General features: G+C 35.3%; 1 long non-coding RNA gene across 1 annotated transcript; it reads right to left on the bottom strand.

The window, feature by feature from the left end:
• Positions 1-2,227: 2,227 nt before the first annotated feature.
• Positions 2,228-9,951, bottom strand: LOC136842486 (uncharacterized). The gene is made up of 3 exons (XR_010854230.1): positions 9,826-9,951; positions 3,898-4,001; positions 2,228-2,399 (listed from the first exon to the last, which is right to left on the bottom strand). It is a non-coding gene; the product is annotated as an uncharacterized lncRNA (long non-coding RNA).
• Between the last annotated feature and the right edge of the window lie 301 nt (positions 9,952-10,252).

Raw genomic sequence — 10,252 nt, 5'->3', positions numbered from 1 at the left:
TACATGTTGGGCCCTACAACGTTATAACTGAGAAAGTGAAAAGCATTATTCAGTGAAAAAATAAGAAATGCTGGAAAAAGTAGTATTAAAGAGCTGACAGCAGGGGAACTTAAGACTGCAATTTGGTTGGGATCGCCACTATCATTTATTTCCATCCTCCGGCGACTTTTGAGGAGTATAGCATGCCTCAAAACTCGCAGGAGATGGAAAAATGTTTGTGGCGAGCGCAACCACATTGCAGTCAAGTTCCTCTGTTGTCAGAACTTCAAATGCTACGTTTGTCCAGCATTTCTTATCTTTCACTGAATATGCTTTTCACTATTTCAGGTATTAGTTAAGAGCTTTAAATTTAGACTGAGGATTACTTTACAAACATTGAAAGCAAATGTATAGAATAATTCTAAAATACATCAGTGATCATTGCATAATGTAATTTGAAATAAAGACATCAGACCTTGAAATCTTTTATTACTTTCTTGTTCATTGATTAAATCTTTACCTTTGTTCATTATCCATGGTATTTATTCTATTTTAAACTTTATGCTGATTTAGACATCTTTGTTCATTATTTATGATACAGCATTATCATGATGCTGATTTTTTACACTTTCTCGTCTCAATTCTATTTGGGCTTCGTTTTTCACCACGTTAAAAATTGTCTTCATTCCTCTTCAGGGCTGTTTTTCTTGCTATCCTAACATGAATGAGAGTAACACTTCCGCTATTTTAATTTGATCTTCTTCCTTCATTCCTCTTCAGGGTTTTTTTCCTTTCCTGTAGTGAATATCACATTACTTTCTTCTGAATAGCGGTCTGAATATGAAAGGGCTGAAAGTGCCCGATTGCATCTTGGTCTTCTGTGCAGGTTTCTTTTTGTGCAGATTTCTTTACGTCAGCAAAGCTTTAATACTCATTGCTCAGCATTCACTATCCTGGGGAAAGATATTCGGTTACTCAGTAGTAAAAATATATGAACGACGTTGCTTATGGGACGACGTTGCTTTCTGGGGAATTTGAGTCAACAGAAATAAGAAAATGCATATTGCAAAAGCGGAGATTAAAAGAGAAATTCTTAGAAGCTGATTATAATTTGAAACTTACGAAATTTACGTACTTTAAAAACTCAAAATGCATTTGCAAAAAGCGAAAGCTTTAAAAAAATTTGACTTCTTAGCTAAAGATTCAAAAACACTTAGAATTTGGAATTGAAATTCAAATTTAAATTTTATGTACTTGAAACTGAAATGACATGGAAATTAATTTACAGATTTGCAAGAACGCTGAAAAGACTTTTAGAACCTTTGCAAACACTTCAACAGAACACATTATCCTGCAATAAAGTAAGGATTATTAAACTTTTATAAAACACAAGATATGAGCTTTTCAGTCTAAAACATGCCAAGTGCCATTTTTATAAATAAATTAAAAATACTTTGACCCAGGATGGCGCTTGGCATAGAAACTGTAGAATAGTACTACCTTTTTTAAACTGGATAATTTCGGTTGTCTTCTTCCTTCATTCCTCTTCAGGGTTTTTTTTTAGGTGATAAAAAGGGTTATATTTCGCTTTAAACTCTTAATTTCGGTTGTCTTCTGAATAGCAGGCTGAATATGAAGGTGCTAAAAGTGCCCGAGCTTTTGCATCTTGGTCTCCTGCGCAGGTTTCTTACGACGGCTAAGCTTCAACTCCTTCATTGTTCAGCATTCACTACTCTGGGGAAAAAAAAGTTCGGTTAATAGTAAATATTACGAACGACGTTGCTTTCCGGAGATTCAGAAGAGAAAAAATTCCATGCATATTACTAAAGCGAAGGAGCTTAAAAACAATTTCTTCGAAGCTGATGATAATTTGAAACTCAAGATATTTGATGTACTCTAAAAAACGCAAAAATTCAAAATGCACATTGCAAAAGCGAAAGCTTTCAACAATTTGAAACATACAAAGTTGCAGAGAAATGTGATGTACTTTAAACTCAAAAAAAAAATAAAGGCATGGGAATTATCTTGTTTGCAGTAGAGCAGCTGCAGGAGCACTGAAAAACCTTTACAAAACACTTCGACAGAACACAGTCAGTTTTAAGTTATTTTTCTCTATTCTATTTCAATAAAGGATTATTAAAGTATGTAAACTAGAGAAGAATATTACCCGTTTTTATAAACTGTATAATTTCGGTTGTCCTCTTCCTTCATTCCTCTTCAGGGTTACTTTTCTTCCTTTCCCAAAGTGAATGTGTGTCATATGGATTTCACTTTAAACCGGATAATTTCGGTTGCCTTCTGAATAGCGGCCTGAACATGGAAGGGCTAAAAGTGCCCGCACTTTTGCATCTTGGGTCTCTTGTGCTGCTTTCTTTACGACAGCAAAGTTTCGACTTTTTCGTTCCTCAGCATTCACAATCCTCGGGAAAAACCCGTTATTCCAGTAATAACAACTTATGACCGACGTTGCATTCTGGAGATTTCAAGACAACAGAAAAATAAGAAACAATGCATACTGCAAAATCGAGAATTTCTTCGAAGCTGATGATAATTTAAAACTTACAAATTTGCTGAGAAATTTGATGTGCTTTAAAAATCTAAAAAAAAATAATTCAAAAATGCATATTGCAAAAACGAAGGATCTTAAAAACAAGAATTTCTTCGAACCTCATGATAATTTGAAACTTAGAAATTTGCAGAGAAATTTTATGTACTTTAAAAAACTAAAATTCAAAATGCATACTGCAACAGCGAAAGCTTAAAAACGAGAATTTCTTCGAAGCTAATGATTTAATTAAAACTTACAAAATTGCAGAAAATGTGATGTACTTTAAAACTCTAAAGAGAGCTTAAAAACTAAAATTTCTTAACTGGTGATTAAATTTATAATTTGTACATTTGCATTGAAACTTATACTTTAAAAATTCAAGTCATGAGAATTAATTTACAGGTTACAGTAAAGCAGCTGCAGGAACGCTGCAACTAGACTTTAGAACCTTTGGAAACACTTCAACAGAAAACACTACAGTATACGGCAATAAAGTAAGGATTATTAAACTGACAGAAAAATAACTTGAAAGTAATATAACTGTGGAATAGAATACAACAAGATATACATATTTTAAACCATACATAATCTATTGTAATTAGAAAATAATTCTGAAAATCAAGCTACCGTTTACCTCATCCATTTTCAACATACAGAGGTTTTCGGGAAGTCATCCTTTTGTGCCAACGTCTACTGAATATCCAGTGACGAAATTATATTCATCTAGTAAGGACAATTTAAACAAAAATTACCTCATCAACAGGAAGGAATACCTCAATTCCAAAATTGCCAGAATTCGCTGAGCCACATCCATGCCCTAAGTTCCATCTCCAAATACAGTAGCATGAATAAAAACCAGTTTGTTTATATGACGTGGTAAAAAAAAAAAAAAAAAAAAAAGCTTCGTTTAACAAATACATGCACTTTACCTTAATTACACAACTGCAAATTTTGTTATATTCATGCAGAGTGCCATTTTCAGTCTATCCAATAATAAAACCACGGCCAAAATCGACGATAAAAAATCCCCTTAAGAGTATGTCTAGCTTTTCAACCGCTTCTTTTGTTATAATCCATCAGTTACAGAAATTTCACTTTACAACTTCTTATAACTGGAAAAACACAAATATTTAAACTTTAAAAATCTGCATTACTACTACACAATTAGTGGCTCTTAATGTGAAGTATACCAAAAACGAATATGCACAAATATACACAGATTATTCTTATGAGACTAAAACCATTGAAAAATCACAGCATTAAAATTATCATATAAGCTGTTCCAAAAAAGGTTTGGATACAGAGTCCTCTGAGATTAAAAATTTATATCCATGTTTGATAATAGATACTGAGTAATGAAATCCACCTACCATGCTGTCCTCCATGCTGTCAGGTTATGAACTGACAGAAGAAACAATGAAGGCAAAAGATGAGCGGCATTCTGCACATGTTGCTTCTCAGTGGATTCACGCCCCTGGAAAAGAACATTTGCAGTTAAGTCCAATTGCTTAAAAAAATTTCGTAACCCAGCAATTGTTAAATAAAATTTATTTTGTTCACAAAAGATGAGATTTTTCCAGTATTTTTGTTTACGTTCCATTCAGAAAAAAATTTCAATGAAATAACACTTCTTCACTTGTGGAGTACCCTCTTGTCATTTCAGTGAGATGTCAAACATCAGCACGGGAGTGATTAAAATATTAATATAAATAAAAACGAGAAAAAACGTTCTTAAAAGCTTTCAGCAGTCCCTGCAAGCTAAGCATAAACGTAGGTGGGGATTTCAGATCGACGCAAAAAGCTACGTACTGCCTACGGTGTGTACATACAACACACCATAGGATGTAATGGCATAAAAGAACACCTATAGGAACACCGTTAGAAGAACTGTACCTTTGTTGTGACGCTCAGAATACCTGGCCTTGAGAATTAATCTACTTTGTCAAGAGGTACTTCTCCACTTTAAAAAAAAAAAGTACCTGTGGAATAAGCTTTTAATATACTGTGTTGCAAACTTTATGTAGCTACAATGATCAGAGATGGTAACATGGCTGATAATGTAGCATGGGGCTTAACATTAATAGCCGGAGCCATGCAGAGATCATCAGAACATTTTGGGAATCAGTAACCTGAAAATCATAATTTCCTACTAAACGCTCAGTTTACACAGACCCTCATTTTATGTAGACCAAAATCCAATTGGTTTTATGTCATCAGAATGTTGCAACTTCCTTACTTTGTTAAATTAAAACAAAATATAGTCTTGCATGTACAAGACTAATTTGCAAAATCTATTTGAGGCTACAGATGATCTTACCAAATGTGAGAGCATTACATCCAAAATTGGGAAACGAAAGCATCTCGAGGTAACTATACTTAGAAAACTGCTGTGGTGAAACAGATCAAAAGTTTCATAAAGGAATCCTTAGCAATGAGTTAACACCTATATGGATGTCCATTGAAATACCTGGTTGTTCCACTATACAAGTATGTTGTATGTAAATAAAAATCAAGCAACGAGTTCCCTGGTATCTTTGTTAACAATTCCTTATTTCCACCATGTTTATGTAAAATATGGCAAGCACAGAATCCATGTGGCTCTGATATTCTGGATTAGTGAAGTTCTTGACTTTGCCCAGTAAATGACTTTATACCTCTGGTAATTCACATGATTGGGGCTTTACATTGAATTTCTTCTGGAGAGTTTATTTCACTGATTAGTCTGCCTAAGTTTAAAATATTCATAGACTGATATTCCACCATGTTATTACTGTTTAATGCTTGCTTTGCAAGACCTCCCAATACCAGTATTTCAACTTTTTTTTCAGTTATATACACGAATGATGTCAGTAATAGAAATATCAGCAACAGCAGTGAAAATGAATGAAGATCATTATTTGGTACCTTTCCAAAGGTGTAGAGGTATTGAGTTTGGGAATACAAAGAGTATCAGTAGGATTAACTTCTTTGGGCCTCAATGGAAAAACTAGATTTTTGGGGTAGAACCAAAACAAGAGTGAACTATACCTGCAAGAATGGTCAGGATATACATTCGGAGGGCATTCTCCCTTCCTTAATGAGACAAAACATTAAAATTTTTAAAGGCAAATAGGAAATTTTTACTTCAACTTAATTACATACAGAGTTACAAATATGATTTTCCTGTGTGTCACTGTAAACTTTGAACATTCCTTAGATTCATTTTGTTAGGAAATTAGCAGTTTTAGAGATACAGGATGCCCCTATGGCCTGTAATTCTGGGGACCACAATGCAAATCATGTTTTTTTTAGCCATGGAAAACATAAAAGGAGTGAAATACAAGGATAGATATAACAACCTAACCTAGGGAGTCAGGCCTTTACCTAGCTGAGAAGGCTTAGCCTCCTCTAAACCTCTCACATAACCTAACCTGTGGCGCTGGGTCTTAATCTTGCAGGGGGCTTCGCTCCCCTGGATCTCCCGACAAACCTAACAATGAGCACTTGTGAATTAAAATGAATAATAGTTACAACCAAGGAGGTTAGATTTATGGAGATACACTGACCGTATAAAGTCTTCACTAATCCGGGGGTGGCCACTCAGTAAGTGGGCACTCTCTGAAAGATGGTCAAAAAGACCTTTGAAAAGCACTGACGCTTATAGAAAAAAATTAACTTCGTTTTTAAAATTTTTGTTCATTTTGTTTCCTTGAACCGTGGAAAAATTAAAAAACGGTCTTCGTTTTTAAAATTTATTCCCTTTTTTTGTTTTATGAATTTACCTTTCAAGGAAAATGAGAAACTCTTTCCAACAAGGGGTTTCCATACGCGAGCCGTGTACAGTATTTATCTTCAATTTAAAACTTGAAATAAAGATACAAACATAATAAAACAAACAGTACACAAGTGAAAACAAAAGGTAAAAACGGGGGCGCGGAGCTAATTCCATTTTTTTTTATAAAAACAGACTGATCTTCAGGATAAGGAAAATACAGTAACCTTCCCTTGAGCAAAATTCATAAACAATTATTACGGGATTGACAGCTGTTTTTCCTGAAAACTTTCTAATCATATATCAACTTTTAAGCACAACGGTGTCCAGGTGTACGGTCAATACAGTAAATCACAAACACCTGGTGTACTTATAGTTCTAAAAACTATAAGTTATGTTAAATATACAAATATGAATATATACTAAAAGTCATCATTATATACAATAAGAATATATACATGCAAACTTATGTTATGTGCATCATTAAAATTAAAATTACAGGCCACTGAAGTGAACAAGTTTTGTGATGTCTGGCGACTCCGCATTTTGTTTTAAGCCAGAAGTTTCGCCGAAAAGTTTTTGCAGCATAGGAATACAGTATCGTACGTTTACGTATTTTTCTGCAATAGCTTTAATATAATTTTCTTATCGGCTCGCTGTCATACATGTGATCGGCTATTAAAAAAAAAAAAAAAAAAAAAAAAAAAACTGTTGGTATATTTTAATACTATATTGACAATTTTCTTAAAATCCTAACTTTCGAGACAAAAATGTCCCAGTTTTCATAAAAAGATACAGATTTTTCCGAGACATTTTTTCAACAGCTTTGGCACATTTCGATATCATCATCTGCGGCGTGAACTAGATTTCCCTTACTTTTCAATCTAATTAGATACTTCACTGTGCTCTTTGGTTCACCATTTAGAGCATCAATTCTTGTATCACAGCGCAAGGATTTCTTTAATTTGTAATACAATGAAACCAGCTATACGCTGAAGAACTGTGTGGGCAGTGACAATTGACGAGAACTAGGAACATTTGTGTAATCATCCTCATTCGGTTCACCTGCAGACAATGCATTACAGTTGTTAACCATTAACCTTACCTACCAAAATACTACCAGCATTTATTGCCAGTGCAGATGAATTTGCATTATTGCTAGAATATTTTTATATAGGCACAGACTCGAGTGGAATGAAGTTTCCATTAAGAACTTCCTGAATATCATTATGAACCAAGATTTTTGTATATGCTGCAGAAAACTGGCGAGAAGTAAGATTATTGTTGCAATCCCCCATACTTGATTTTGCCAAATAATAAGTTCAGTATGATCTTGACTCATTTCCATGTAATTAATAAATTTAATTTAATTTTGCCAAACCTATTTCTAAGTAATAGATACACGGCGGGTCAGATATGGCAGTTTCTTATAGTATTTTGGTTGCTTCTTTACAATTTAACGTTATTTGGGGGTTGGCTGGAATTTTAATTAACCCCTAAGTCCATCCAACAAGGGGTTTCCATAACTTCAAAGAAGAACGGCTAATCTGTTTCGAACAGTTCATATCCCGTGGGGCAAGTGCAATACCTTGGGGACTGGTTTTTTCTACACTTTTAAGGCTTCTGACACTGGTGGTGCATTTGTTTGTTGTCAGCCATGGAATGTTCCTTCGCCGTGTTTAGTACTGGCCCGGTGGGGGGAGGGGGCGGCGGTACCAATATGTTAACAGTTATTGCATTTGCCGGACGGGATATGCACTTTCGAAACAGACGTAGCCGTGCCCTTTCTTGTGAAGATCGCGTATGGAAACCCCTTGCTGGATGGACTTCAGGGGTTAATTACAGCCGATCCAGCCGACCCCCAAAAAAAAACGTTAAATTGTAAAGAAGGAACCAAAATACTATTAGGAACTGCTATTTCTCGCTAAATACCCGCCGTGTATCTATTAATTAGATCTACCAATATTCGGGCTAGGAATGGATGCTGCGAAACCCTGGAAACCATATTACACTAGGACAAACAAGTCCAATCAGAAGCCCCACTCGTGGCTGAAAACAAAGAACTTGCAAAGAATTCAAGTACGCAACAACAGTCATCAGTAAGTATCTCGGTAACAGTAAAATTGCAATAGATTTTAGTATATTGTCGTAAAAAGCATATTAAGAAGACTTAAGAGATCATCATAAAGTGTCAATATTGAGTTGTGCCATTTAAATGAAATACTAAAAAATTTCTTAAGGCCTATTGCGTAAATCGTTCTAATCCTTCAATACCTGGGGGCCTTCATCCTCCTTGACTACCCCTACATAATTTGACCTATATTCTAAGTTAGAAATGCAGTAAAATACGGGGATGCATCCTAACCTAATGTAGGATGCTGCGTCCTCTCCTGGTCACAGAGGTGGCAGATTCCCTCATCCTACCCTGAGCAAGTGTACCATAAATCAAAGAAATATAGACATCCATCAGAGCCGAACCTGGCCCTTCATGGCAGGGAAGGCCAGGCAACCCCACCCCACCCCCACCAGGGCATTTCACTCTGTATATACCTTAAGCTTAAGGGGCATCTTTGAACTCAATCACGAATCACGATCATTCATTTCCTAGGGTAGGCACTTACCAGTGGATGAAATTACGACTATTACAGGTGATTAAGGATTGACTTTTGTTTTGATTTCTCAGATTTAACGTTCTCACTAACAGCAATTCTAGCCAAAGTTTTAGTTGGTTGGAAATACCAGTTAATTATTAATCAATAGAAAAACAAAAGCAATTAGCTCTCATGAATAGCGCATGTGTTGTGAGCACCTGTTACCTCAAATATTGGAGAACTTAGGGAACGGACAACCTTCAAACCAATAACAATGGAATCAGAATACGATAAAAGCCATCATATTTTTAAACAAAAGTGGACCGTTTCGAACTTTACCTCCACATTTCCTAGGGAAAAATATAAACATTTTACAATTTTGAAAACATTGTATTTAGTACCGCCAAAGAAATCATCGTCATAAACCAGCAATGTAACAAATAAATAAGCAGTATAAGAAACAATGAAATTAAACTAGCCTAAGTTAACAAAAAGTAGACTATGAACTTGAAATATTAGTTTAGTTGTATTTAGTGTCGCCACGAAGCCCCAGTCAATTCATTGGTCCGCCATTTACCTTTCAACGCATATTAGCCTATTAATCTTAACCTAACCCTTAACAGGGAACCGTGTCCTACGTAAATTAACCATGAGTGCCGTGACCCTAGAGGAAAAGGTTGGGTGTCGTCCCCGGGACACTAGTATTCACAGTCAATGAATATTCCGTGACTTCACTAGACTATCTTTCACCAGATTTGATTTGGAGTTGGCTCTTAAACGTAAAAGGAAAAACAACATGGCTCACAAACCAATTGTTTTTCAGCTGTTAAGAATGTCACAAAAATTCTTTAGTTAAACACCTTTTTCAGTTGAGAGATAAAAGCTACTGAAATTTTCAGCAAGGCTAATATATGCCTGTCAACATTATTATTTACTTAACTTTGACTAAAACGTACCTTGAAAGATTTCACACTCGCTGTATTGTCGTACACATCTTCAGTCGACAGACTCGACAACTGGATTCTGGAAATCCAGCTCCTCGGCAACAGTTGGCTTTAGGTACTGTAGCGTCCTTGAACTTTTTGTCACTGCAGAAAATGGGAAGTTTATTTTTGTTTCAGAATAGCCAACCCATAATAGTATCATCGATACTGTATTCAGTAGAAAACACATATCATCGTCGTCTATAGGTTTTAGTATAAATTTCATTTCCTAATTATTCCTCAGTACTGAAATTTTAGCGTAGGTTTGATACATGGTTTAATTATGGTTGGCGTATGTTACAGCTCCATGAATGGTAGCCCTTGTTAGTCCACCTTCGCCAGGCCCAGCCTCCTTATGTACTGCCAGATAATGACTCGAAAATATATTCAACAGATCTTG

The sequence above is a fragment of the Macrobrachium rosenbergii genome, chromosome 10 (assembly GCF_040412425.1).
Source record: "Macrobrachium rosenbergii isolate ZJJX-2024 chromosome 10, ASM4041242v1, whole genome shotgun sequence".
NCBI lineage: Eukaryota > Metazoa > Arthropoda > Malacostraca > Decapoda > Palaemonidae > Macrobrachium > Macrobrachium rosenbergii.
Note: the sequence above shows the minus strand (reverse complement) of the source record. Positions and strands in the feature narration are given on the sequence as shown.